General features: G+C 44.3%; 1 long non-coding RNA gene across 6 annotated transcripts in view; it reads right to left on the bottom strand.

The window, feature by feature from the left end:
• Positions 1 to 27214, bottom strand: part of LOC128137227 (uncharacterized) — a 31967-nt gene extending 4753 nt beyond the window's left edge. For 2 of the 6 annotated variants that reach the window (XR_008233612.1, XR_008233613.1), the window contains exons 1-5: positions 25652 to 27214; positions 16615 to 16712; positions 14698 to 14802; positions 12396 to 12460; positions 670 to 4228 (exon numbers count right to left, since the gene is read on the bottom strand). This is a non-coding gene — a long non-coding RNA (uncharacterized LOC128137227). Of the gene's footprint in view, positions 1 to 669; positions 4229 to 12395; positions 12461 to 14697; positions 14803 to 16614; positions 16713 to 19084; positions 19923 to 25651 lie in introns of those variants that run through there. The other 4 variants (XR_008233615.1, XR_008233617.1, XR_008233614.1 and 1 more) reach the window with 4 other exon arrangements.
• Between the last annotated feature and the right edge of the window lie 412 nt (positions 27215 to 27626).

The raw sequence follows: 27626 nt of genomic DNA, 5'->3' as shown, positions 1-27626 counted from the left end.
AATCCAAATGACACTTTAGTGTGGGGATCCATTATATTCCTCAACGATCATATGGCTTTATATGTTATAATTTGGTTCTGAATTATGGCCTACATCAATTATAATTGAACACTGCTTCCCACTCTACAATCAGACTGTGATGAGAACAGAAAGGCAGTGGACATTAGAGGATTACTATCAGAACCACCTAATTTAATTAAGGAGATTTATTAAAATGGTAACATTAACAGGTGTTTTATGAGTCTAATAATTAATAAGGTTTCTGTAGAACATTTGTAAGAGAAATAGACAATATGCAGTGCCAGCAGAACTCCTTGTAATGGGATAACAATAAAGCATTAAGAACTGTAGATCAGATATTATGATAATAATCTGATACTGTAAATTATGGTTTGAAGAGGATTAAATGCCATTACTGCAAATTAGTATTTATTTAAGCTCCAGCAGGCCTTTGCACACCGTCTAAAGGAAAGGTGGGCTGCAGACAGGCTCTCCAGCCCAGACACTTGCTGTCCTCCTGAATCCCACCATGATGAGTCGAGAACCTTGCTATCTGCCAACACAGCAATAATGCTGACAGAGTCCACCTAGGAAACTGTAACAGGGCTGCAAGAAAGTTCTTTGTGACGGTGAAGTCCAGCAACTTGTTTGTGACCTTTCTAAAGTTACCTTCAAGCAACTGAAAGTGGGCAGCCCCATGCCGCTCCCCAAGCTGCAAGCTCAGAGGTGTCCCCATGGGACAGGGGTCCACAGTGTCTCCTGGGGCTCCAGCCGCCTCCCAGCACATGGGATGGCAAAGGGTGGGAACAGCAATGGCTGCTCTCTTCCTTCCCATTGCAAATCCTGCAGGCACAGCAAGAGGTGAACCTCAGGAGCATGAGGAGAGAAAGGGGAAAGCGGGATGGGAAACCAAGAGGGAGAAGCGTGCTTTCACAGCAGGGAGCAATACCCCAGCTAGCTAAAGGAAGGAGCAGAGAGAAAATAGCCTCAGGGTCTTTTCTGGAAATGAGGGTGCTGAGGGACTTTGCCAGAGTTACTTAGCAATTTACAGCTCGTGTTAACACCTGGTGCTTTCTTAGCTCTAGGCTTAAAAAAGTTTTATCCCAGCCCTGGTGCCAGCAGCCCCCCAGGTAAGAGGAGGGAGGCGGCTGTGGAGCACACAGCCCTTTCTCTAAACCAGCTCTCATCCCTGACACAGTGATGGAAGAGGATATTAGCAGTAGGAAATTTTTTCAAGGCCGGTACTTTAATGAGCTCCTAAATAATGACTTTATTTTAGAGGCACACTCAATATTCATTCAGTATCGCACCTGAACAATACCACTGCCTGACTTCAGTCAACAGAAAACAAGTTCAGAGAAACCAGCCCTCCGCTTTAGGAAGCGATGATGGGACGGGGCACTCATCCCTTGCTGGGCCCAGGGTGAGAGACTTCCCTGGTGTGACAGAGGGTGGCGTGGGCTCTGCTCCCCTCCACCTGCTGCTCCTGGCTGAGCTAGCAGCGCTGCTAGCTCCCACCCACCCTGCATAGAAGCAAAGATGCTCATGTGCCTCTGCAGCTCAAGGGGCTGTCCATGCCACTCAGCCGAGGGCTGAGCCACCTTTTTTTCACTCTTTTAATTAGTATCTGATATCAACTGCAAGCACAGAGTTTGCAGAGCAAATGAAACGGCCACTTAGTGTCAAAGTGGGTGTCACTTCCCCTCTTGGGTGCAGAGATGCTCGTTTTGGACGAGACCGCAGATGCTTGTTTTTTTCAGGGGTGGGTTTGATTTGCTTTTTAAATCAGGCTGAGCCAAGGGAGAAGGCCTTCAGCTTTGCTCCTAGCACCCAGCCTCTGCCAAGGCTCCGCCACTGTCCTCTTCCACAAATTGCCACTGAACAGTTTTGGGTCACTCCAGACGTACCCATTAAGCACAGTTTAGTTTCTGTGAATCATTCTGGTTAGCACATCTCAACTGGGACAATTTTGATCAAACTTTCCCTGGCTTTTGTTTCCAAGTTTTGGATCACAAACATCTTGGAGATTTATACCTACCCCAACATAAAATATTGTCTCTGCCAGACCTTGGGGAACTCCTGCAGGAGACTGTTTCCATTAAGATTTCCCCAGTCCAGAAACAGACTCTGGGCCGTGGCTTTTTTATGGTTCTGGGATGCTTATGAGAACAGATTAACCTGTCTTGACAGAGAAACCAGTTACTATCCAGCAGCCTCTGGAGCTCCCATATATCTACTTTCAAGTTTTATTTCATTTTTAGCATTCTCCTTTATTTGTGCATGCCCACAGGGAGCAGAAACCCATGCCAGAGTGCTGTGAATACCCTGCTTCCCCAGCCAAATGCCTCATGGGCAGCAGAGACTGAGAAACGCCTCTCATCAGCACAGTGTTGCAGACTCTGGAGGTTCACAGCATGTAACAAAATCTCCATCCCATTTTCCATGGGCAGGCAAGGACTTCTGGGCACTTTGAGCGACTCCCATGCCCAGCTCCCACTTCACTGACTGGCTCTGTGAATCCAAACCTCATAAGGTCCTTTGAAATTCCCACCTGTAAGCAGCACACATTTTGTGACTATTAATTAGCTGAATTCCTTCCCTTTCACAGGAATGCTCTTTTCCTTTGTTTTGTATCGTGGATCACATGAAGAATAGTCTGGGGTTTGCATCTGAACAAGCATCAGTTCTGTACCCTACACAAATAACCCGTTCCCATCTACAACCCAAATATTCATACTTGCTTTTAAAGCCTGCAGGCTGCACGCAGCCGTGCCAACAGCAGGCATCCTGCTGGCTTCACAGGCATAGCACGGGGCTGGAAGAAATACAGATGATGTATTTCAAAGTGGAAAAGGTGCACAGCCTATTCCCTCCCTGCAAGGGAGATCCTCAGGGCCAGTTTGAGCAAAATTGTTGCAAAAGCAAAGCCTGCTTTCTTCCCTGGTACTGCTATTTAAATCACTTCTATGGGACGGCACTGTCAGTCACTGAGTTTTAATATTACCGCAGCAGCATTACAGGAGAATGAGAGCTGAATCAATAAAAAATTAAGGAAATACAGTTTTTATTACACAGTGATATTTGGAATTGATCCCTTAGGCTTTCCAGTCACCTCAGTTTTGTTTTATACGCCTGTGGATGGAGTGTCGTGCAAAGTAGTTTGAATGCAGGAACCAATCAGTTGTAATCTAATTTTAAATGGACCACAAGCAAACTGAGAAAATAAAGACAGGCAGGCGCATCATGTTGACACATGTGCCTATGGTATATCATATCTCTGCTCTGCCTAACTAGGAAAAATACACTCTTAAATTGTTTTATCTATGTATAATGCCAATACCAAGAACAATAGGGGGGAAACTTAGTTGCAGCAAGGACATGAAGAATAAATTCATAGAAAAAAATGTGAAAAGAGAAAATAATATCGTCTCTTCTTGGCCTCACTTGTAAAATGCTAAACTAACAGCCAATAAGCATATGAAAAACATAGAATAAGCAGCATGGATGTTTTACTTGTTCAAGTTGACAAGGATTTCTCTCCGAGGCCAAAACCTGATTGTTCCTCTGACTCCTCAAGCGAAGGGGCTACAGTTTGCCTCGAGGAATTGTGGACAAAACAAAGAGATTGTGATAATCAGCAAGTAGTTATGTACAGCATGGTATGCAGCTTTCTGCAACTTCACCTCATGCTACAGTCCTAATTAATTTCAACTGCTTTCACCTGTTATTTGCAGTTATGATTTTCTCTTTCATTTCTAGCACCATGAGCTCTTACAGTTGACCAGTCCTTCCCCTGCTTAATCCATCTTGCATTGCTCCATGAAGCAGGTCCTTAGTCATGACCTCCTTGCTGCTCCCAGTGCCGTGAGACAGCAGCACTGAACTGTCAGCTGTGCTCCCCACAGCCAAAATCTGACTCCCCCAAGTAGCAACATCCTCAGTCTCAGCTTAATACATTCGAGTACTTGAAGCTTCAGCCTCTCCTCGTTCCTCCTGGAGGGCTGATGGTCTCTATGAGGGGTCCATCTTCCACCTGCCAACCCATGAGGGTGATTTGCCCACACATCCGAAATTAGCTCAAGTGCCTTAACGTGCCTTTAGACCTGACCCTTCCTGAGTCAGGAACTTTCTTTGGTCCTTTACTGAATTTGCAACTTTTACCTCTTTATCGAGTCACCCATCACCATAATTCCTGCTCTGTCCTGACTCAAACTGCCGTATTTGCTTCCTAAACACAAAGAAAACAGAATTAGAGGTTTGTCTATAAATTTAAGACCCAGTTAGTATAGGACGCTACCACAGTGCATTAAGAGCCGTCACTCTGAGACCCCTCCAGACCTACTGAAATACATCTACCATAATATGTGGAAGAAGTTACATTACCACAGGGGCTCAACTTCAGGAAACACTTTAGAAATGGCTATTTTTCTAACACAAAAAAATATAGCAGTTGAGACGGTTCAGCAGTCAATCTCCCTAGATGAAAAAATAGATAAAGAGAACGAATCACCAACCTAAATATTCATCATGGCTTCACTACTAGTAATCATGACTGCATTTCATTTTTCTCTGCAGATACCAGCTTGACCACTAATGCTAACTGCTGGTACTCTGAAAAACTGACCAGCCAAAACAGAAACTGAAAATTATTTTGAGGCAAATAAAGTGCAAGTGAATAATATCCAGGAGGTAAGAAAAAAAACAAAACCAAAAAAAACCCTAAAAACCATGAAAGAGGGTTTCTTTAGTTAAAAAGGAAAAATATCCAATTAAAATGTGAGCTGTAAAAATAATTTTAAAGTTCACTCACAAATGGAAAAATGATGGCTATGATCTCAGGAAGCATAAATCAGCAACAAGGAAGAGCAGGCAATTTGAAAAAGGAACCTAAAGGTATTGAAGGAAACTCTATGACTTGTAGAATAATAAAAATATGGAAATTTAATATATTAGCATGACATTAAATCCTAGCATGTTGCAGATTTCATAATAGATGAGGATGGAAAAATTGTCAAACATGATGCAGAAAACAGAAATAAACAGCAAACATTTCTGTTCTGTATTTAAAATGATGGAGAATTTGTTCACCTTTTACAGTGACATGGCAACACTTTCTGTTCCAACAGTTACAGATTTTAAACAGCCATTCAATGTAAACATTTAAGGGTGAGATTGAATAATTTGCTCTCCAGACTATTAAAACAGTTGACAAAGATCCCTCTGAAACAGCCACATTCTTCTTGAATCATCTGCATTCAATGAGAAAGCCTCAAAGGAACCTCAAGAAATTCAGGATCACCCCAGTACTGAGAAAGTTTCACAGGCTGACCACAGCATGTACCCCCTATACCCACAGGCCGGGTTCTCATCCCTACTCTTCCCCAGATCAGTGGGAAAAGGCATTGCTACATTATTTCATGGCTTTGAAAACTCTTTGCTGTCAATCTGTTTGATTTCCCCGTTCTCCAGCCCACCTTGGAGGATGCTATTTGATAAATGGATCCTACCTGAGAGTTTGTGAATATATTCTGATTGGATTTGATTATCACATATAAACCTCAGAGTACATGGGCTGGCCAGGAATATAAATACAATTATTAGTAGTAACAAACATTAAGCAAAGCTGCACTGACTCACTGCAAAACACTTTTCAAGCCCCAGCCACACAACTGCTTTCACTTTGCTTTCCTGCCCACCATTTGTGCAGCAGATGCTCTTTGGACGAAAAGCTGTACCACCTTCACCCACAGTCCGAGTTCGACTTTTCCACACATTTGCCCTCTTGCTCAAGTTATGCCAGCCCATCTGCAGGCCTAGCTAATCCTCCCATTAGCTAGCAACTGGTAGCTCAGCTCTGCTCCTCTGTGCTTAGCATTACACAGATCAGCCAAGTATTGACGCAGCATCACTGAGGAGAATCTAGATTGTTGTTTTTCCCATGCTTCCTTCTTTTGAAACTTAAAATACATGCTGGAAATAATTTCAAGGGCTGCTGAGCATTGCCACTGGGGGAACGCAAGGGGCTTTCAACACTGAGACTAAAAGACAGTTGGAAATTTGGAAGTGGTTGCCTTTGAAATTAGATTTTGAGGCTACATTCAAAGAAGCCCGTGTAGATTGTCCCACTCCCTGCAAACACACGTGGCGCTTCGGACAGAGGCTAACAAAAGCTCCTCTCTCTTGCTGGGTCCAGCCCACTGTGTCTCATCTCAGAGCCTTGGCCCAACCGAAAGCCCCCAACCGACAGGCTGCAGGGAGGGTTGGCATCTGCGCTGGACTTGCAACAGCATCAGCCAAGGGAGGCTGAGCCAGCACTGCAAACTCACAGCAGTGCCAGCAAAGCCACTCCGAGAGGAAGGTGCAGTTCAGCTCATGTTTGCTCAGTGCGCAAACTGAAGTCCAGATTTCTTCAAAGCCAACTCACCAGCAGAGCCAGGATGGGGAGAGCTCACCTACAGCATCTCTGTCCCACCAGGTCCTGGATCACTAGAGACAGCCATGAGCCACCAGATGCTGGTGCACGTCTTGTGGTGTTAGTTACCATCTCTGTTTCAGCAGCACACAGAGGTCTCCAAGAGGAGCCAGATGTGCCTCTGTTATGCCCTTTTCATCATAAAGCCTTCCACAAAGCATCGGCACTCAAACTAGCCAAAGTAGACCAGAAGTATTATAAACCCAATGGTACAGCAGGAAAAAACAATGGGGAACTTGCTAAAGTGCACAAAAGTCTTCTGTGGCAGAAACAGAAACTGAAGCCAGGCATCCTCAGCCCCAGCTTCAAGCTCAGGCACTCCTTACAATCCATTTATCCGACTTCCCCCATGCTCCTCAGCCCTCTGAGGCATGATAGTGCCACATCTTCTATTAAATAAAGGAAAGCGGCATCGTATCAGAAAAGGAACAGTCTTTGTACCTCATGTTGCGTTTCACCCTTAGTACTAGCTTCCATTCATGTAATATATTTTTTAAATGACAAATTTCCACATTTCGTCTTCCTGTAACCTAAACGTAGCTTAGCAACATCTGCTTCCGTGCTATCTCCACTTTCACACAACAAGTGAAGGAGATGTGCCAACTCATCCTCATGGAGAGGTCACTTAATTTTGGTTTGTAAAGCCAAATCTCCTGCGATCTCCATAATTACCAATCAATTTTACATAAATAGCAAAATTAAGCCCCATTATTCTCATTTACCACAAAATTAAAGGAATTAATTAAACATGGGAAAAGTGCTGATGTCTGCCAAATTGTTACTTCCAACAGATAAAAACAAATTCAGGAATGATATACGGACAGGAGAAGAAAATCAGCTTTCCATCCAGCAACTCAGTGAACTATTGCAAGGAGGACTGTAAATAACAATCAGAGCGCCAGGCTTCTCTGTCTGAACACTGGGACAAGAAAGACACATTCTTTGTTATGGAGGAAAGAAACAACTCTGAAACAATCCCCTTGTTTTTGTTTTTGCAAAACAGAAAAGGCCCTGGGGACTGGTAACAACAGGCTTCAACAAGAATGGTTCTTTCAAACTTTGATTTGTCAAAGGACTGCTGCTCTGCAATTATCATGAATGGTTTTAGCTAAACATCTCAAAGGAACAAAAGAGGATGCAAACATTTGGAGACAAATTGTGACCACAGGAAATCTTTGCAGGTGGCTGAATAATAGGGGGGGGAGAAACTTTCCAAAGTGCAGGAGCCAGGGTTGAAAAAATAGGGAAAAACCGAACTAAGCATTGAAGAGTTTTGAAACTCCAGCGTCTTCTCCTGTCCTAAACGAAGATGCATCAACAGGCTGGTTCTGAAGTTACAGTCATAAGACAAATGCACTACTGCAAGCAGTGTTTGAAAGACACTTGCAATTACAGCTGCTCTGGAACAATGAAATATATACTGTTCCTTAAATAAACTGAAAAAATGATAACCTCTTTTAACTGTCGTGGTGTAGTAGACAGATCTTCATATCTTCCTTAATGAGATTTTTATTGCCAGTGTAAATTTGTCTTGAACTGAATTTTTGTCTTGGGAACTCTGAATTATGTTATACCAAGTTGTTCCTGGTAAGCATGCAGGCTTGCACACATTTTTTGCTGTGAAAATGGCTCCTTCTGGCAAACTGAAAGCAATTGAAGCTCAATTTAATTAGCTGCCTTCTGTAAATATGCCATTATTCTTCTAGCTCAGTGCTGGAGTTATATTTACAAAGGGAACAGATAGCAATAATTATTTTGGGCCGTAGTTAGTCAGTATTAGTTAATGCCTGAGTGTAATTGAGAGGAAATTAAGACAAGTGTAGTCTTTCGGGGGGAAACAAAAGAATATATCAGTCTATAGCAGTATAGACACTGCACCTGTATGTTCCTTCTTAGGCTGGAATACATAGAAAGTTTTAGCTAAAAAAGGCAAACATTTACCCTGTGCTCTGGAACCAGCAAGGCTTAACGATAATCACCTTACGTTTTCATTCATTAAAATTTTGGTGGATTTTTTAAATAACTCTTACCAACCATCTTCTCTGAGTTTCTATCTGCTTTTCAAGTTACAGTCCCATGAACTAACAGCCACTGCCGTATTACTCCTCATCGAGGAAAGGAACACTGAGCCAAGCCGCTCAGAAAGCTGCATCAGAGGACCTACAGCCTGAGGAGTACAAGTTGCTTGGAAAGGCTTTGCAGACAGTGTCTGACAGCCCTTGCATGGCTCAGGACAGGGGCAACCTGCTCCAATGACATTTTCATGGATCTCTGAAATAAGTTAATACTTTCCAGTGCCCATCTTAAGAGCGAACAGGATTCTTCAAACTAACCAGCTGCCCAATAGCCCTTTTCATGGGTCTGGATACATTATTCAAATTAACTCTCAGAACAGATTAGTTTAATTGCATCACTATGTAGATGCTTCTATTTAGAATTAGAGGCCTTAATTCAATTTACCTTAATCCACTTTCAAAGCAAATTATAGCAAATGAAGACTTCGCTAATTCTGAATGATTGTTTACACTTAGGTTAAATGCAGTTTAACTTACTCTTTTTAAATGTATGTATCTACTTAATTTTCATTACTTTCCCTTTACGTCACCACAACACGTTCCTCCCTCTTTAGGCTTGCAAGTGTCAAACTGTAAGTGAAATACTAAAAAATAATGATTCAGACATTGCATTCCTTTATGTAGCAAAAGTTCTTGAATAAATTTTTGGAAATTTTTTTGCACAAGGGTTAACAAATTGGGCCCACTGTTTCCATGCTGGAAGTAGTTGTCAATGCACGTTGTAGGGTAAGGATGGGTTTGAGATTAGCTTATTGCACCAAGCAATAGAAGACGATGTTTTGAGATTCACATCTCCAACAAAAGCTCTCTCTGCCATACTGGACAAACCCAGCAGGTACGTGATAGCTGAGGAATGTGCCCAGGCCATCGGCATCAACCTCACTGGGATGTCGCACTGACAGCTGCTGTGCTAAATGGCTTCTAGCTCCAGGGTTCGCTTGCTTGCTGTGCTGCCTTGCATGATGCAGAAACTCCCTCCCTGGTCCTCAATCTCCTCTAAGACAGGGTCAGACTTGTTTTCACCTGCTCACTGCCCACCCAAGTCATTGGCTCAGGATGCTTCAGTGTGGTCATGCACAACACAGAGAACAGCGGGAGCCTGGGCCATGATCCACACACAGTGCCTCCCCACGGGAACACAGGGCTTGCACAGGTAAGTCACAGCAGCTGTCCCTGGGGAAAAGGCAGGATGCACCAGGGCTCACAGCACCCTTCTCCCAAATGCACTGTTGTCCACAGCCCTCCTTTGAACTTGGCTTGAAATTATGGGTTTCTCACTGCGTTAATGGTTGGCTAATCAGCATCACTATAAGCAAATGCACAAAGCTACCTAATCTGCAGGTGGCAAGTTAATGGGGTTTGAGTAGCAAGACACTGACAAGCCAGAAAGTACCCAAGCTCCACTGGTGCTACTAACTCCCGTGCTATTTTCATGCTACACAGAGCTCTACAGCAAATCAAAGGACCCCCAGGGTACCTATTCAACAAGGAACAAATTCTCACTTCAGCCATTATGTAAATGAAATGCTAAAAATGTTCTTTTGTTCCTCTGAGGTATTAGTACTACTAATGCGAAGTGCACAAACTTCATAATCAAGTAAAATATTATCTTGTGGTACTTGCAAAGTGCCAGAAGTTTATTGACTATGTCTCTGGGAGATTAGCAATGCTCACAGAGCTTTAGATGTCCTTTTGGCAAAGTTCAGACAAAAAGTGTTTTCATAATTTAAAATTCTGCTGTAAGGTGGGATAGGAAATGGCACGCATCTGGCATGTAGCTACTTAGAAATGAAGAGTTAGTACAATAACAATAAAAAAAGATCTAGTGTATCTGAGCACACGTGGTTTCTCCTTTGTGTAACTTATGACTTCAGAGCACCCTGCCAAAGCCGAGCTGAACTATGAATACCAACTATTTTAGTCTTCAAGAGTTATAGTGCAGGAAATTCACATCTCTCTATTCTTTCCCCTAGCTGTCACTCAGGCTGCTCCTTGTGAAAGACCTGAATCCAAAAGCCAGCTTTGGACATTAATTTGACAGCAGATGGATCAGATAGATTGGACCCCCATTCTAGCAGTACAAAGCTGGAATACGTTGCCGCGGTGCATGCTGAATTGCTGTAGCGCCTGACTTAAAGTGTAACAGCCCGCATTTCCCCTGGCACCACTGGGCTAGTGGTACCACTGCTCCACGGGCTGGTGAGGATCTGTCCCAGAGTACTGCGGACCCACAGGCTCTCAGACGCGTTCATCCTCATGGGCACAACAGCCGTGCTCTGCAGTGAGCCATGCGCAGCACAAGAGTCATGGGAAATCACTGAGAAGTGTCACTTTCATCTAAGCACCAAACTCCAACCCAACAGCAGACCACAGAGAACTGCCTCTGAACAAAGCCTCATCTGTTCTCATGGCTTCCACCTCTTGACAAAGTTGATAAAACATCCTAGACAGATCCTCAGAGAAACAACTGATACTCTAATTGGATCATCTCTCCCAGAAAATACATCCATCACACCCAGCATTCCACTAATTTAAGTTTCTTCCCTGCACCCAACTTTAACCGGAGCACTTAATAATAAAATTGAGTGCTACAGCTGCACTCAGCAAGACACAAAAGCAGTCCTGAGCAAGTGTCATCAACATTGGCCCACGTGTCCCCCATGTCACAATGTTACAGTCCACTAGCCACATTTGGAAATTTGGTTCTAGCCTCCCCAAATCCTACTGAGAGCAGGTGTAAGATGTTCTAGCACTGAGAAAGGCGATGCAGAGACTGGGGCACAGAGCACAGGAGGAGGAAGGCAACCCTATTCACTCCAGGTGTGTGGTGTGTGTTCGGACTCAGGTGAAACTCCAAAGAGGAGCAGGTAGTACAGAATGGAGCACTGGGTCCAAATGAGATACCTGAAGGTGACAGATACAGATCATTGCTCACGGGGAAGATGAATGGCAGCTGAGGGTGCAGATGAAGCTAAGGGGCTGGGGAAGGAGAAGGACATGGGGTAAGGTTTCCAGAGAAGGAGGCTGGGACAGAGTGGCTTTCAGAGTCAGGACATAGGGCTGATGGAAAGATGAAAAAGGGTTCAGAGCAGGCAGCGGGTTGAGCCAGAAGCAGCACAGGCATGAGCTCAACCAAGCTCCCAAGAGCTATGAAACAGCAGAGAGGCAGAGAGCCTGGGAGTTGCTGGTTACTCCTCCAGCTCAGTGGTAGCTCTTCCCAAGAACTGCAACCACAAGAAATGCTTCTTTCCATAACTCGGAGTAATACCAACTAGAGCATTAAATGGTTTTAACACAGGAAGTAGCAGTGGACAGAGAAGGGCTCCCCACGCACTAAGTCCAGGCTCCTGCAGGACTCACCCCCCGTAATCCCTTTCATACCCTGAGGATGCTCCTTTGAAAAGCCAGCCCTGTTTTTTTGCCTGACTGCTCCTACTGAGCCATTGTCCCAGAATTGCCGTGACCAGGTAGGAGGAAGCTTCCAGCATCCTAAATTAATTCGTGACAAATCTAGCCCCCTTTGTTCTCCTGCTAGCATTATCCTCAGCTGAAACAGCTCTTCCCCACCCGCTTGGGCTTTTTCCCCTTGATGTGCTCATAGGAAGCAAACTAATCCCTTCTTGGCTTTTGTTTTTCTTGGCTAAGGAGGTCAAGCTGAAGTTTAAAACTATTTGTTAGCTAAAACTTTGTAGCAGTTCCCATTAGTTTTTAAATGGAGCTAAAATGATGTGATAGTAGCCACTGTTTTTTCCTGCTACAGGCACAAAACTAGAAATATAGACCCCAGGTGAATGGAATACATATGGAATGGTTAACACAGCAACCCAAAGCTCACTTCTGCTGCTTACCTTGTGCAACCAGGTAGGATGGGTGAACAGAAGCCAAAGTTAGCCCTCTTGAAATGGAGGGAGGCCTGCAAGATGGACATGTCTCGCTAATGTAAAATACCTGTATTCAGAGGAAGCTATTTACGTTCCTGTTAGGTCTGCTTTGCAATTAAAAACTTCTAATGCTTTTGAATGCAGTGTTATCATTGAAAACCAGGTGTCTTGGACACAGTGACAGACAAAATGGACAGCAGGATGCTGTACAGGGAGGTCACAGCAGTGCAGTCTCAGAGGGGAAAACGAGAAGATGTCCGAAGGACATACACTGCAGCAAGGAAGTTTGGGAAGTAAGCAGAGATGCACAGACACCAGCAATGCACAATGTCTAGAGGTGGCTGGAAGATGATGCTATTGCCCCATTAGTGAAGTTGAAAGACACAAGGAAACCCATGAAGGGCTAAATTCTCATTAGCTTGCAGAGGTCAAATGCTGACCTCTTTTATTGCAAACTTACCTGGGTGCAGTAAATGTTCCAGATGAGCAGCAGGTAGTTAAGGGCAGGCACAGCCATGAGTAACTTGGAGCAGGGCTGTGCTTCGCACAGCAGCAGAGCTGTCTCAGCTCCACTGCTGTAACATAGATGAAAATGTGCCATTAAACATGTTACTCCACTCAGCACTGCCATATATAAAAATGTTTTTCCAAGGTACAATTCACTACAAAAAGAGTTGAGTACATTTCTCTGTCACAGCAAGAAAAAAGAAATACGGGTAGTTAGGTTTAAAGGAGAAGAAAGCATGCGCCCTGCTTTCTGACCCTGGTTTTTGTTTATTGTTTGGATCCTACACCATATTTTTCTCATTTTCTCCTTCAATTATTTATTAAGGAAAAAAAAGAGATGGAGAAGGGTTCTCTGTTCTTGTTTGTGCCACCGCTCACAGCTGCTGCTGTGGGAATACTGCTAACAGCAGCTACTAGTGTTTTATTAAAAATAATAAAGTATATCGTTATCATAAAATAGCAATGTGAACAAAAGGATTATTCTGTTATGCCCTTGTCTGAGTTTTAACTGTAAATTAGAGCTCAGATAAAAACAATCTACTGTAGAGCATATAAAGTTTGGAAAAGCTGATATATTTCTACATAAGCTGTTCAGTTAATCTTATATATATATTACAGAACACCGCCCTCCCTGAAACCGGGAATCTCACATATATTTTTTATACCGAACCTTTTATTCTGTATTTTATAGACGCACAGGGGGCCGATCGGCTTAACTCTATTGACTTTCATAGTGCTGCTCTGGATCCGGCCCCGCTCCCAAGGCAATGAAAAACCTCCCCGCCTGCTAGCAGCCCTCTTGAACAGGAACACTGCTCCATCTGCTGGGCTCCCGCACAAGGGACAAGGGAAGGGTGAGGGCTGAAGTCATAATATTCAGCGTGAGCGATAAATTCGAGGCGTATTGACGCCTGGCACTAGGGCATTATATCTGGCAAGTCAGCCAAAGTCAAAGGCAGGGAGTGCACGTTGTGTGTCTTCCTAAAACACGCGCTGTCCTTCTGGCAAGCGTTGGGATGCAAACCACGGCTTCACAAATAGAAGCGACTGCACACAAACATCCCTTACACACATTATCATTCACAACTCCTACCTGATGCTCCGTGCAAGTGTGCACACCTGTGCTGACGCTCTGAGGTACAATAACGCATTACAGGTTCCCTCACTTGCTGAAAATCAGAACCCCTCTGCAACAACCCATTTTCCAACTGTCCCCTTTGGTTAAAGCATTGTTGCTTGTTTGCAGATAAATCTTTTTCTTATTTTCAGCCCACAGCACTGATAGTTCTCAGCTATTGCTAGTGACTTTCTTCCACTAACTGCTCTCTTTTCTAGCTTCTCATATATATATACACAGTAGATTGCATAGTCAAAACCTGAGGCACAGCCAAACACATCTTTGAGCGCTTGGTCTTTCCGACGCGGGCTGGTAGTATATCTCCCTGCCCCCTATACACTCACACTCCTTTAAAAACAAGTGTGAGTTAGATGAATAAAATGGTGTCTTTCTCCAGCAACGTAACATGGCTTTGAATTGAAACAACCTGTTAAAATCCCTTATTTTAAAAAAAGAAAAAGTCCTTGTCTTGATTATTATTCAAAGCATATTCAATAATTCAAGTAAAAAAAAAAATTTAAACATTTGCATTTAACTTCTCTTTTCATTATGCTTTATTCTCTTCCTGCACCTCTAAGAGCTCAGCCAGTGCAAAATATAGGAACCGACTTCCTGACTTGTTTTTACTTTTTAACATATCATCACCTTATAGTCAATTTACTTCAGGGTCCTTTTTCATTAACATAAAGCGGTAACATCTGGATTGCAAATCCTGCAGGGCAATGTTCATTAATGTAAAAAATGTTCCTGCTGAAAATAAAGAAACAAAAGAAATTCATTTATGGAGGTGTTTTAATTAACCCAGCAGCTAGCAGAGGTTGAGAACAATATTTAAATGGAGGGACAGTATGACCTGGTGACCTATTTGTAACACTCATGAATGGTTTTAAACCCAGAAGTTTTGGATATGAATATTGCCAGAGAAATTGTTGAGAAGAACCTCTTGCAGATGGAAGCATTTGCAGAAGCCTCTGCTGCTCACCTTCAGCCAGCTCAGGCTGCAGGTGAGCAGCATGAGCACTGCCCGTCACACTGCCGCAGAAACAGAGATTATCTGGGAGCTCGCTGATCCACAGGAGGAGAATAACAGGTGGCAAGCAAAGGGAGCTCAGAGATGATGAAGTGAACTGTTTTTATGTATCCAGGATGCATAGTAAAGCAGCAGTCTTAATACTTATCCCCTAGCATTAAGCATTATATTGATGGAGTGACTTTTTGGTCAGAAGCCATCTGCTGTTTCCGTGGGTAAGAGTCTAAAAGAATTTGCAAAGCTAGCTATCAAAATGGGAAAAGTTTCATTTGGCTGTGGGTGTTTTCATGAGGCACCAGACCAGCAACAACAGGGACATGCAAAATAAATCCATTTCTGAAACAAATCAGAGTGCACGAGGCATCCTGCTGCTGAGGCCCCAGGGTGACAGGGAGTGAGATTTGCTCATGTTTACTGCCCTTTGAGGTGCAGAAGGCAAAGGTCTGGTCTTTCTGGGAGAACTGGGATAACTCCTGGTGTTTCCAGCTCTGAGATGGGCCGGGGCTGGGTTTGCTGGGTTTATAGATTTCAAATCTGGTAAGGAGAGAGGGGGAAAGGAGAGACAGCAAGTCAAGGACAGCTTGGAGGGGAAGCAAAGATGGTGCAGGGCAGGAAAGAAGGACAGCAGGCAAGGCAGGGGACTGGGGTTACGAGGCACTGCCAATGACTGCAGCAGGAGCAGCAAGAAGCCAACCAAAGAGTGGCTGCCAACCCATGCTGGCATCTGAGGAACGAGGTGCTGTGGGCCAAGGCACCCTAAGGACCCTTGAGTGTGGCCGCATCCTGCAGCAGCGTGGCACCAGGAGCACTTCTGGCCGAGGAGGGGCAGGATCTTGCGCACGTCCTCTGGGGCTGGACTGCAACAACGGCCTCTGTGTCTTCAGGATAGGTCAGGGAGAGTAGGGTACAGAAAGCAAGTGATGTGCTTTCCTCTGAACAAGTTCAAAATTACATACATCACTCCCCCAACTAACTCCACGTGCCCCAGTCTGCTGGTCTCTTAGTTTCGGAGCGGCAAACACACAGTGTGCCAGCTCTCTGTGCTCCTGACCATGCTGCAGTAGCTGGGACGTCGTAGACATCCCAAGTGTGTCACACAGCCTGCTTTAAATGCCACAAGAAGTGCTCAGCCATGGAAGGACACACTCAGGACACAGGCATACCCCAGAGCAATCGCCCTAACCAGATGCCAAGGGCACTCGTTCCTCTCTACGCTCTCATGCCCACCCGTGCAGTTGCCCCAAGCAGAAGAAAGAGCAGCCTTTAAAGTTGAAACAGTCTCGCATAGATGGTGTTACATAGCCCCGGAGTTGACAGCATAAGATAGGAGCCCAAGTCACAGGTAGAAAGATAGGCAGCCTTTCAAATTTTCAAGAAGGTCAAGGCAGGGGCGAAGGAAGGGTGAAAGACAGGCCAGCCTGGCAGGAGCAGCCAGGACTGCTCCTCTGCTGTCGCTCCCCTGGCACAAAGCAGCCAAATCCCTTCAGTTGTCAAACGTGCACTATGCTATTGTTAATGATGCTATTACTTACCATATGTTTAGCAGTATGGCTGGATTTATTCAGCTTATTCAAATGCGGGATTGAACATTTCGGTGTAGCACTCGGCCTCAGGCTCAGGGGGGTTTGAACTGTGGGAGAAAGCAAAAGCTATTGCAGAGGAGGAAAAATGTTAGTTACTTAACAAGGTCAATAGCATAAATTCTCATTTTGTTTACTTCAGAGAGCATAGAAGCCAGTGTTTACACCCTGTTTCTGTTAATTACTTTCAGAGTAGGCTGTAAAATCATTTGCTCTCCTACCTAAAATTGTATTTTATGCTGCTAAAAAGAGCTTCCATCCATTTTACCCAGGAATGACTACACTCTGTAGAGAGATAAACTGATTCTTTTATATCATCATAGATGGGGTCAAGCTATAATATTCAAAGCCAGTGCTTGCAGGACCTGGAACATTGGTTCAGCCACTTGAAAAAGTAAAGGTTATTTGTAAAATTTAGATTCAGGTTCAGCTTTCAAACTTGTCCAAAGATTTGGGTTATCCAGCAAGAAGAGCTTGTTAAGAGCTGGCTTGCCTTGGTTTTATCTCTTAATCACAGGTGCTCAAAACCTGTAGCTCCCATCGATTTCATATAAACTTGTGTTCTGCATGTTCAAAAAGCAAGGCCTAGTAATTGCTGAAAGTAGCACAATGTTCCAGAAAGCTTGTAAATAAAGCCTTACTAAAAATCATATTTGCTTGAAGGAGAAATAAACCCAAGAATTGTCTTGTTTCCCTTTGCCTTGCTGCTGTGAAACAGATGTTAACACCACATATCTAACCCACGCGATATCCTCATTGGATTCTTATCCAGTACAACCAGTTTAATTCCCAAGATCTTCCTATTACCAGAACTTGTTCTGGTAACCATGTACTCCCAGCTTAGAATATCCTGCAGATGTGGCTGCTTTTACAGAAGAATGCAGCACACTGACCTCTTTCACCCCTGCCAGTGTCATATTCTGGCTCTTCTTCGATGTATCCATGCACAGCTCTAAATCCATCACCAGCCCAAATTCCTATTTTTATTCTGGAAGGCCAGTTGACAATAGTTGACGGAAAGGAAACATCTTCAAAATTATCTTAAAAATACCATTTTATTGGGAATCCTTAATAAAACCAGTAAAACCCAGAGCTTGTATAAAATGCAAATGAAGCCAGCTGATTTGCAGTTTGACTGGATCATGTAGTGAACAGAAAATCAAACAGAAAAGTTGCAGAACGGTAACTGTAAGCGTACTGTTTTCCAAAGCAGAAAGAAACCTTGAGAGACCTCTCCAGCAGTTTAACATCAAATATCCTTCCAGATATTAACTCATCTCAGAATAAACTATACTAGTTCAATGCCCATGAACTATGCCTTTACTGCCCATGGTTTCCAAGGAACAGACATGGCAGTAATTAGTGGGGCATGAAAATCAATTCTGATGACTCAAAAGACAATCTGTGATTGTGGAAGTGACAGTGCCTGGAATGACAAGGAACACACTTTGCATTCAGAACAAGACAAACTCTTCCTTTGACCACAACCGCACTTAGGCAACACCACCGTTTCAAACCAAACAAGAAGTAGCTCCAAACCCAGCCACTACACAGAACCACCACGTGAAACACCATTCCTGAAGAAGAAAAAAATGCATGCTGAAATCAGTACTGCAACACCAGCTTCTTGCCTAGCTTTCATGAAGCTACCAGAGCTCTGCCTTCGCACCTAAGACTGTCCCAAATAGCACCTTCCTAGCCACGTCTGACATGGTACACTTGGAGCATGCTATCATTCTACACGAGCAAGGGGATGAAGATACGGGCCTTGAGCCCTCTAATCCTCTGTTTGCTTCTGCTAAAAGGGTGTAATAGGTCCTTACTTACCTACCAGGGCATTGACAATACAGGGAACCGAATACTCACCTCATGCACAGTACCCATCCAAACCAATTCCAGTTACAGGCCTGGGAACACGACGTCCTGACACATGCTAGATGACAGGGGAGTATTTCATACCTCATTTTAGTGGATCTTCAAAACAGAAAGCCCATCAACTTCTGCAAGACTAAAAGGTACTTTGGCAGACAAGAGTAGCCATCGAGCAAATTTGCAACAAAAAGCGTGAACAAAACCAGCCAGTTTCTCCTGCAAACAACATCATGTGCTCTACGTAGATAGCACTGTAATTTACCCAAAGCATCACTAGCCGGGCTGAGAGGCTCCTATTTCACAAGAGCACACTGCACAGGCAACCCTGAGAGGCACCTAATCAATGGATAAATACAAGGATTGTTCTTGCAGTACCAGATCTTGGTTAAAGCAGAAAATGTGTCTTTTTCAGAGTGGCTGCAAGGCTGAGGTGCTTTGTAGCATATACAAAACACTCATTAAGTAACTGGATGTCCTTACCACTATGAGCCGATACAGCACAATCATTTGCAAACAACAGCTCATCAGTAGCTGCCTTCATTACTTTTACCTTTGCACACAATGCTGCAGATGTAGGGCCACCAGCATGATACCAAACAACGGAGAAGTAAATCCTCAACCCATCTGTAATTCTATTCATAACAGCAAAACATCCTCAAGGGGACCACGAAGGGAGCTGGCAGCTTGTTTCAGTGCCCCAGTGCTTCTGGCACACCGCTCCTTGGCCAGGCAGGACCAGCCCCTGTTGCGCAGACTGGCCTCTGACCGCGCCGCTTCCCCACGCTGCTCCAAGCTGGGGGTGTAAAAGATTAATGGCATAAAGAAATTTCAGGCATAAAGGTATCAGAGTAAGCAGAGAAATAGAAAACTACCGGTTATATAGAAGAGGGAGAGAGCAATGCTACGTGTAAAAAGAAATTTTAATAAGATGTTTCCTTTGGGTCAAGATCTAGGGCCTGGCTTAGTGGGGTAAACGGCATGAGGAAAGAACAGTAACAGCTGCAAAAGCATCTGGGATTGAAAAAAAAAAAAAGAAAGAAAGAAAAGAAAAAAAAAAAAAGACACATTTCAGACCTTAAAGTAGAAACTTAATAGTAACAGGCTGTTCTTTAGGAAAAATACTGCTTTGATCTGTCATAGCTCTGCCTATGGGTGTGCTATCCCAAGCATTTCAAAGAAATCTCTTATCATCGTGTACCTGCCTCAGAGAAATCATACCACTGAAGGAACAAAAAGGTTGATTGTTATTTTAATTGAATTTGTTTTCAATTTATTTTCAAGCTGTCTGGGGGAAACCTTTTACACGTGCATTGTTTGATTTGTTTTTAACTTTGGTTCCATTATCCTAATAATGAAGCTTTTAAGGCATTTTAAGAAGCCTGTTTCTCAAAAAAGTTACTCACATTGATCAGATCAATACCTACGAAAGTGCCTGAAAGCAGGAAATAAATATGGATTAAAAAAAGCCAGCATTATTTTACAGAACTTGGGTTTTGTTGTGACCTCAGATGCTCAGCATGAATCGCTGACTTGATCTCTGCCAACATACACATCCATGAGCTAATGTGCCAGGGAATTATTTTCCAGCATCCTTTAACGCAGGCTACCTGCATGTGGTCTCTTTTTCAAAGGTGCTGAACACTTCCAGCTCATGCTACTCCCTGTGTTAAGCTCCGGGACAAACCAGGACAGAAGGACTCCTTGAATGAGATTAACAGTAAAGCCAGGATTTGTGCTACAATAGGTTAATTAGTTTTCTAGGTAGTTAGCTAATAGTTCTTTTCAATTTTATAACAAACCAGAGGCGTATGAGCTGTGGAGCTGCAGGAAAGGGCACACTGCGTGCAGAAAGGGCTGTTGGGCAGCTACCCTCTTCTTCTGCAGACTCCCACCGACTGCAGCAGGCTTCGGGACGAGGCCCTCAACTGCAACAGCTCTTCCTCCCACGCAAGCCCCTTATGCTGCCCTGAAAGCACAAAAGAATCCGATAATCCTCCGCTCAGGCCAGAGGCATCCTCTCCCCCTGCCCTTCACGCTCAGACCTGGGGAGCCGCACTCTACCGTACTGGACCTTTTTGCAAAGCTATTTCTTCTGCAAGGCCAGCTGGTACAGCAGTGCGAAGGGCAAGGCACCGGGGAGCCGCCAGGACAGGGGACGGCCGGGTGGGAGCCGGGATGGGGCATGGCTGCGTGCCACGGCACAGCACCGCGCTCTGCCCAGGGGCAGCTGCCAGCCTGCAGCAGCCCTGCGAGCTTCTTGCCTCCTGCTTCTCCGCATCCGTTTCTTTCAGGTCCACATGCAGCTTCTTCACTACCCGCCTCCCTCCCACTCTTTGAATATATCAAATTAGACAAAACATCCTATCGCACAAGAAATTGAGTGGGGTTTTGTTTCTTTAAAGTGTGCTTCTGTGTTAAGACAAAAAAGTTTTAAAGTTGATCTTTCTACTTCTAAGCTTTCTTCTCCAAGTGATAACACGCTTCATTTTTTAAAGTTGTTTGGAGTCTTTTAACACTTGGAACTAGTTTTCATTAATAATAAAAAAGTCTCAGCTAATCTTCTAATGATCATTTTCTTTAGTGCAGTTTTAGCTCAGTTAATAGCTGAGTTTGCCTGTGTTGCCTAATGCAACAGCAGTGGCTTATACCCAGCTCTTACATTCACTTTTTGCATTTATGAACGAAATTCATTATTTCTTTTCCATGGTAGTAGAACAGCTGGGTGGCATCAGACAGACAAGCTTCATTTTACGTTCTTATTTCAGTGGAGATCTATTAATTTTTCTGAATATGAAATTTCTTGAAAAGCAGAAATGAAAGGACCAAATTGACTTGTAATGAGTTGTTTCTGTCACTCCCTTCCCTTTCCTCTAGCCCCGAAAAGGAAACAAACTGTCAACACCATTGCTTTCTAAAATGCCATTTTGAAATTAAATATTAAGCTCGGTTTTTAAAAGACAGGACAGTTTTAAAAATTAAAGAACAGAGAACTAAACTAAGTACTTTTTCAGAGTACAGAGTATTTCTTTTTGGCCACAGAACTATGACTGCTCATTCCACCCAGCCAATTTTTCACTTTTACTACTGATCCAAAATATCTACAATTTACTCAGCTCTATCTTCACCTAAGCGGCAAACCAGAAGTTTTAACAATCTGAAGAGGAATCTACTTAATGTAAGGTCCTTAGGGAAGGACCTGCCATTAGTCACATGTTTGTTCAGCATAAAGTTCAAACCTTAGTTCACTGCGAGACCATATTGCAATACGTGTAACGAGAATGCCTTATGGCCGCGGGATTCATTAGACAGCCCATACAGGTAGGCATAAAAGCAGAAATGTTAATGTAGGTACCCTGGGCCAAATTTAAACCCAGGGAATGACACAAAGAAAGTTCATTTGAAGACGCGGGGAATCTCTGAAAGCTGCGACAGTGTTGCTGTAAAGTCGTGCCAAGGAGTGACTGCAGTTCATGTTCTGCATCCAGCGGGACGGGTGAAAGCTGCAGCTGCCTACCTCTGCCCCAGGGCAGGTCTCACCGCGTGTCTGCCCCTGGGCACAGTACATGAAAAACAGCTCCAGCCTCTTTTGTTACAGCTTTTTCATGTCTCCTCATGAAAGCACTAAAGCTGAGGAGTGTTATTACTGTGTCCTTAGATTACACCACCCCTACCTGTATCAAGGAGCACTTTATTGTTCAGGCAGACCCAGTGAGACAGATAAAAGCCTCAAGGAGTATTGGATATGCAGGAGGGAGCAGCCTGGCCCAAAGCAAACACCAGTGTCATATGTGGGTCTTTTGAACAGAGAACCTCTATTGCTAGACCTGAGAGAATAACTCCATTAGCCGGCATCAGCTCTGGTCTTTATCAACCTGCTGCCAGCAAGGCAAATCTCTACTGGGGTGTATCAGTGTGGTTGGTCCCAGCACCAAATAGGATGGAGCCCTGCCATCCTCGCACAGGTCTGGGGGAGCAGGGACGTGCACCACAGCTGTGCAGGGACCCGCTGTTCCCCCCCCGAGGCTTTGGTAGAGCTGAGATTGAAGGCTTGGCCAGCCAACAAGACCCACGCCATGAACAGCCATGGGCTCTAGCGGTTAGTCCACTGGCTGGTGTCCGTGCTCCTTCAGCTGTAAAACCTTCATGATTCCTCTCCTCGATCGCTTTTAGCAGCTAACAAAGGAGGTAGGACACGTGGCTCTGGCCAACCTGGGTGGGCACTACCATCACCCTGGTCCCTCAGCATCCACAAAGGGCACGGCCACGGTCACAGTCCCCCACTGGGGGCCAGGAGCAGCACACCTGCATGCCAGCCTCCCCGTTGTCCTCACATACTGCTGATTTAGATGCCACCACCATTGCCCTCCCACTTCTGCTTTAATTTCTGTTCCCTGCCGTTCACAGTAGTGAACAATGATGCATTACAATTTTCAGGTGCCTAAGGCTCAGGGAGCTTTCCTAGATATAATCAGCAGAAAAGAAGGATTTTGCATTGAAAGCCAGTGCCAACATCCCTGCAGTGATAACCATCCCTGCATAATTAAAACGAACATTTCATAAAATGTCATCTCCAAGCAGCATATTTTAGATTAAAAAAAAATAAAAAACATTTCCAAGATCAAAAGAAGAGAATTATAATTGGGAGAGGGCGGAGGTGGGGGAGGACAGTGTGACAGCCCCAAGAAGTATTACTATTACTATGAGGCAAAGTTTGCTAAAATGCCAACTGCTCGCCCACAGTAAAAGGAAGCACCAGTTTACTTGTTAATCGCCTTAATTAATTAACTGGCATTGTCCTGGATTTCCTGAAGCTGGGTTTACAGTGGGAATCAATTTTAAAGAGCTTCCAGAAAGAAAATTTAAATTTCTGCTTAAAGACTTTACAGATTAGTAAACAAGAACCTGCTTCCAAACCATTTGGACAAAACCACGGCTGTGATTTATGGAGACACAGTCTTCTTTCCCATAGAGTCTGTCGTGATCAGCTATATTGACCTACTGCACAGCACAAACTTCCCTGAATTAATCCCTCTTTGAACTACAGCAGCTCTGTTAGAAAAACATCCCATCCTGATCATAAAATTGGCAGCAAAGCAGAAGCCGGCATCACTGTGGTGTGCTGTACCAGGGGCCGGCTCCCACTGAAACCCCTGCTTCTTTCCACCACCGATTTGTGCAGTTCCATACTCCACCCACCGCTGGCCTTCCCTTCTGCTAGGATGAAGGGCGATTTGGCAAGCCCTTGCTCCCTGTACAAGCACTTACAGATGGTGACTGAGTTTTCATTACCAGGGCTGTGATCTTCCAGACTTTCTCAATTAAGTGGGTATGAAACAGGCCCTGAGCTTTCTCATGGTCCTCTAAGGCTAGTCCAGTTCTTAGCATGCTTCCCAAGCTCAGGACATAGTCGCACCCAGTACCAGATACTAGGGCAGCAGCATCTTCCTGAGAGTCATGTTAATATATACAACTATCTGCTCTGTAACTTCCAACCACAACATCACATCAGGCTTTCCCCCATCCCACAGATCATCCAACCTGTGCTCCAAGCCTTACTTTAATCACTGTTTCCAGGGTTAGCAATTCCCACTCTGTAAACTTGACTACTGATCTCTGGCTGCAGTAACGCAGATCTTAAAGTTACCTGTTACATGAAATGGTAACTATGAAAGCACACACACAGAAGTTTTCATATCTTGAACTTAAGTTTTCTCTTCCTGTGTTCATCAGGGCCCTTTCTTCCCCGGAGCTCTGCAGAAGCCTTAGCTGTGGGATGGTACACACCTTACTGCAGACTTGACCCATTGAGGTCTGGCACACAAAACATCCTTTGTGATCAATGGGGAGAAACAGAGGCTTTTAGGGTTCATTTCACATCTATTTGTGGACAGTGAATGACACCTGTAAAGTGCCAGTTTCCTTCCACTGACTGTATTAGAAGCTGCACGTGTCCAAACTAAGATGAACACAGCTACACAAGGTTAGGTGAATCTTACCTTTTGAGTCTAAATAAGACACTGCAGATAAATATAGCATAATATGTATGACTTATTAAAGTGCTCCAGTAGTAAAACACCCATCACATAAATATGGAAGTGCATACTTCTTTAAATAATGGATTTTAAGTGCTAATTTTGATGTCAGATTCTGCTCTCGCATGTGTGTAACAAGACAAGAGGGAGTAAGGGGTTCTCCCAGCTCAGTCCTTGTAAAGAATAGCTGGGTAGAATCAGCCCCTTCCAGAAAGAGGATAACAGAGATGGTCGTTCCCTTCTCCAACATGGTCAGCACCACAAAATGGGGGTGGAGAACATATGCCTCTCACCTGTACATTAACCTCGCAGTCACTTTCTGCCTAGGGGCAGGGCAGGAGAAGATCACACTTAGCAACGTTTTTTTCTCTTTCTGTTTCATGGAATGGCTTATTTGGCAATGGCAAAGTTTTCCTTGAGAAAACTATATTCCATGGAACAAGAGCTCAACAAATCCTCAAAAAGTCTCAAAGAGAAAGCTGAATGGAAAGCACACATAGCTATTTTTTCATCGGCTTTTTCTAATGTGCAAATACAACAGTTCCCCACTCTTCCTGGCAGAAGCAGAAGAGCAGTTAATGAAGCAATGCTGATCTCCCCAAACCAGAGAACTTCTCAGAAAAATCAAATGAAAAACTGTGCTGCAGCCTGCCTGCCATGCTTACAGCTTAAGCCAGGTAACTGGTTTCTTACCCTGCCAGGCATGCTAGAAAAGCCACAAGGAAACCAGCAAGAGCTGCTGTGGGGAAGAGGGAGATTTTGCAGAAATCCCTGCACATCTCAGCCCATGAACATGAACTTCCATGCAGGATTGAGAGCAAGATAGTCTTCCGTGCACTGGTCCCAGGTTTGGTGTGAAATGGGTCCTCTGGCACTGAATAGGGGCATTTACATAAGGAAGGAAAATATTGGACAACACAACAGAAGTTCCATCAACTGCAGAGAAATTTGGTGAGACCTGAGGAGGGACAAAAGACACAGTGTGGAGGGAGTGGGGAACAGAGGGAGAGAAGGGAAGAACAACGTGGCCTCTAGACAGATGACCTATGTTTTAAATCCGTTTGTCATCCCACTGCTCCACTCACCTTAGAAAGGACTCCTTTTTCAGCACAGCTCTTTTCTACTTGTCTGACTGTGAAATTCTCTTGAGTAACCTCTCTAAGCTGGAGTTGGTCTCAGCACAGCAGGAAGAACTGGGAACATGGCAATATGGATGCAGGGCAAGGGAGCTGTGTGCTGCCAGGGGCTGTCCAGGCACTAGCAGCAGGACAAGGCTGTGCAACGCTGCAGTTTGGTGGTTTTGGCCCATCTGGAGCTGCAACAGTCCTGGAACAGCTGGGCAGGCTTCAATCTGCAACCCACCCACATTCATAGCAAGCAAGCCTGGGCACTCTGTAGCTTATCTGCAACGGGCACTTCTCTGAACGTCCAGCCATTGGTTATTTCCAGGAGAAGACTATCGCATTAGCTTTCGGCAAGATTTGACTGAAGCTGTGCAGTGAAGCCTGTATTACAGAGGATGTTTGGTAATCCCTAGCACTAGCAATTGAGTCCTTGTCACTCAACCAGGTGACTGATAGGAGGCCAGGAAAGGAGCTTAAGAGGCAGAAGGGAAAAAGTAGGATAAGGGGGACTGGCAGATATTAGGTAAATTCTGGGGTCCCAGGCAGAAACATGAAATAAGCCCACACTCAGCATGCACTTAGGAAGGACAAGTCTGCATAGATCGAAACAGGAAAGTTCATCATTCTTCTGATGTGGGAAATCAAGTTGCAATGATGGGTGCTGGGTAACCTGTCCTCACAGTCAGGGTATGACCACACACCGTGAGCAGCTCCCACCCACTCTCCCCTCTGAGACTGGTCCATCTTTCATGGGGACAGGAAAGGTGTTCAAAGTCCTTCTTCACCACTGAAAGCTCTTCTACTCATTACTGAGCCATTGGGCCAGATGATACCTCAATAATCCTGCACAGCAGCGGAAATTGCTGCTGGACAATTTGCAGAACTCTCCAGCATTATGGTGCTTTGCCTAACTTCATCTCCGATAACATGAAGTTTCACCTGACAGTTTGGTCTTTTCTCTGCAAAAATACTCTAATACTGACACGGAGGCATGGATAAGCCATGTGCTGGCCCATTGCCCAGCTTAGTGCTTGGTTTGGCTTCAGCAGTTCAGCTGACACACACATCTTTCTTCGATTTCCTTTCTCCAGTCTTCCATTTCCCTAGTGTCCCTTCTCCCCCTGCCTCACCACTTGCCATCACCACTCAGCCCACTGCACACGTTCTCCATTCACAGGCAGGGCTGTGTGTGATGCCCTACTCAGGTCACACAGACCCCTGTTCAGGCTGCGTTGTGCCTTACTGTGCAAGTTATTACACCAGAAAAGAAAAAAATAATAAAAAAAAAAATCAATAGGGCTATTGAGTAGGATACGCTAGACCTGACTGGAAAGGGCAAAACAGCCCAAGGAAGAAAGTGGGAGATGATGTAGTCATGTCACATCCAGCTTTTTTACATAGCCATGTACTGCTTCCTGTAGCAGTGACCCAGCCCATTAGATGCACTCAGCCTTTCTTTCACCTTTTTAGCCACCAGTCACGGATAATCTGTGCCATTAATCCTGCCTGTCACTAAAGCTACAGCATACCTGCACACTGTAATACTGTACAACAGCTGAATATGCTGCATAAGAGCAAGAATCTTCTTAATGGACTTCCGCAGTGAGAGTGGTAAATGGGGGTGTTCCCAGCTACATATATCCTAGTGAGAGGTAATGAACAGCACTCCCATAGAATTTTGCTAATAACCTCAGATAGAGCGAAGAGTTCAGGGGAGGGGTGATTTTTTTTTAATTTTTTTTTTTTTTTTTTGTAAAAGTTTGATGAGCTTTCAGAATCCAATATTTCAGAGCTTGCTCGTTGCTAATTAAGGGTTAGTATACTAAATTAGCAGTAAATTAACATTCATTTCTCTGCTAGTACACTAGAGCTGCAGGAAATTACCCAAATTATTCAGGTAGTGACATTCATCACTGGGTGGAATGACTGTAGCTTA

The sequence above is a fragment of the Harpia harpyja genome, chromosome Z (genome assembly GCF_026419915.1).
Source record: "Harpia harpyja isolate bHarHar1 chromosome Z, bHarHar1 primary haplotype, whole genome shotgun sequence".
In the NCBI taxonomy this organism is placed as follows: domain Eukaryota; kingdom Metazoa; phylum Chordata; class Aves; order Accipitriformes; family Accipitridae; genus Harpia; species Harpia harpyja.
The sequence above is the reverse complement of the archived record's forward strand: the minus strand, read 5'-3'. Positions and strand labels throughout refer to the sequence as shown.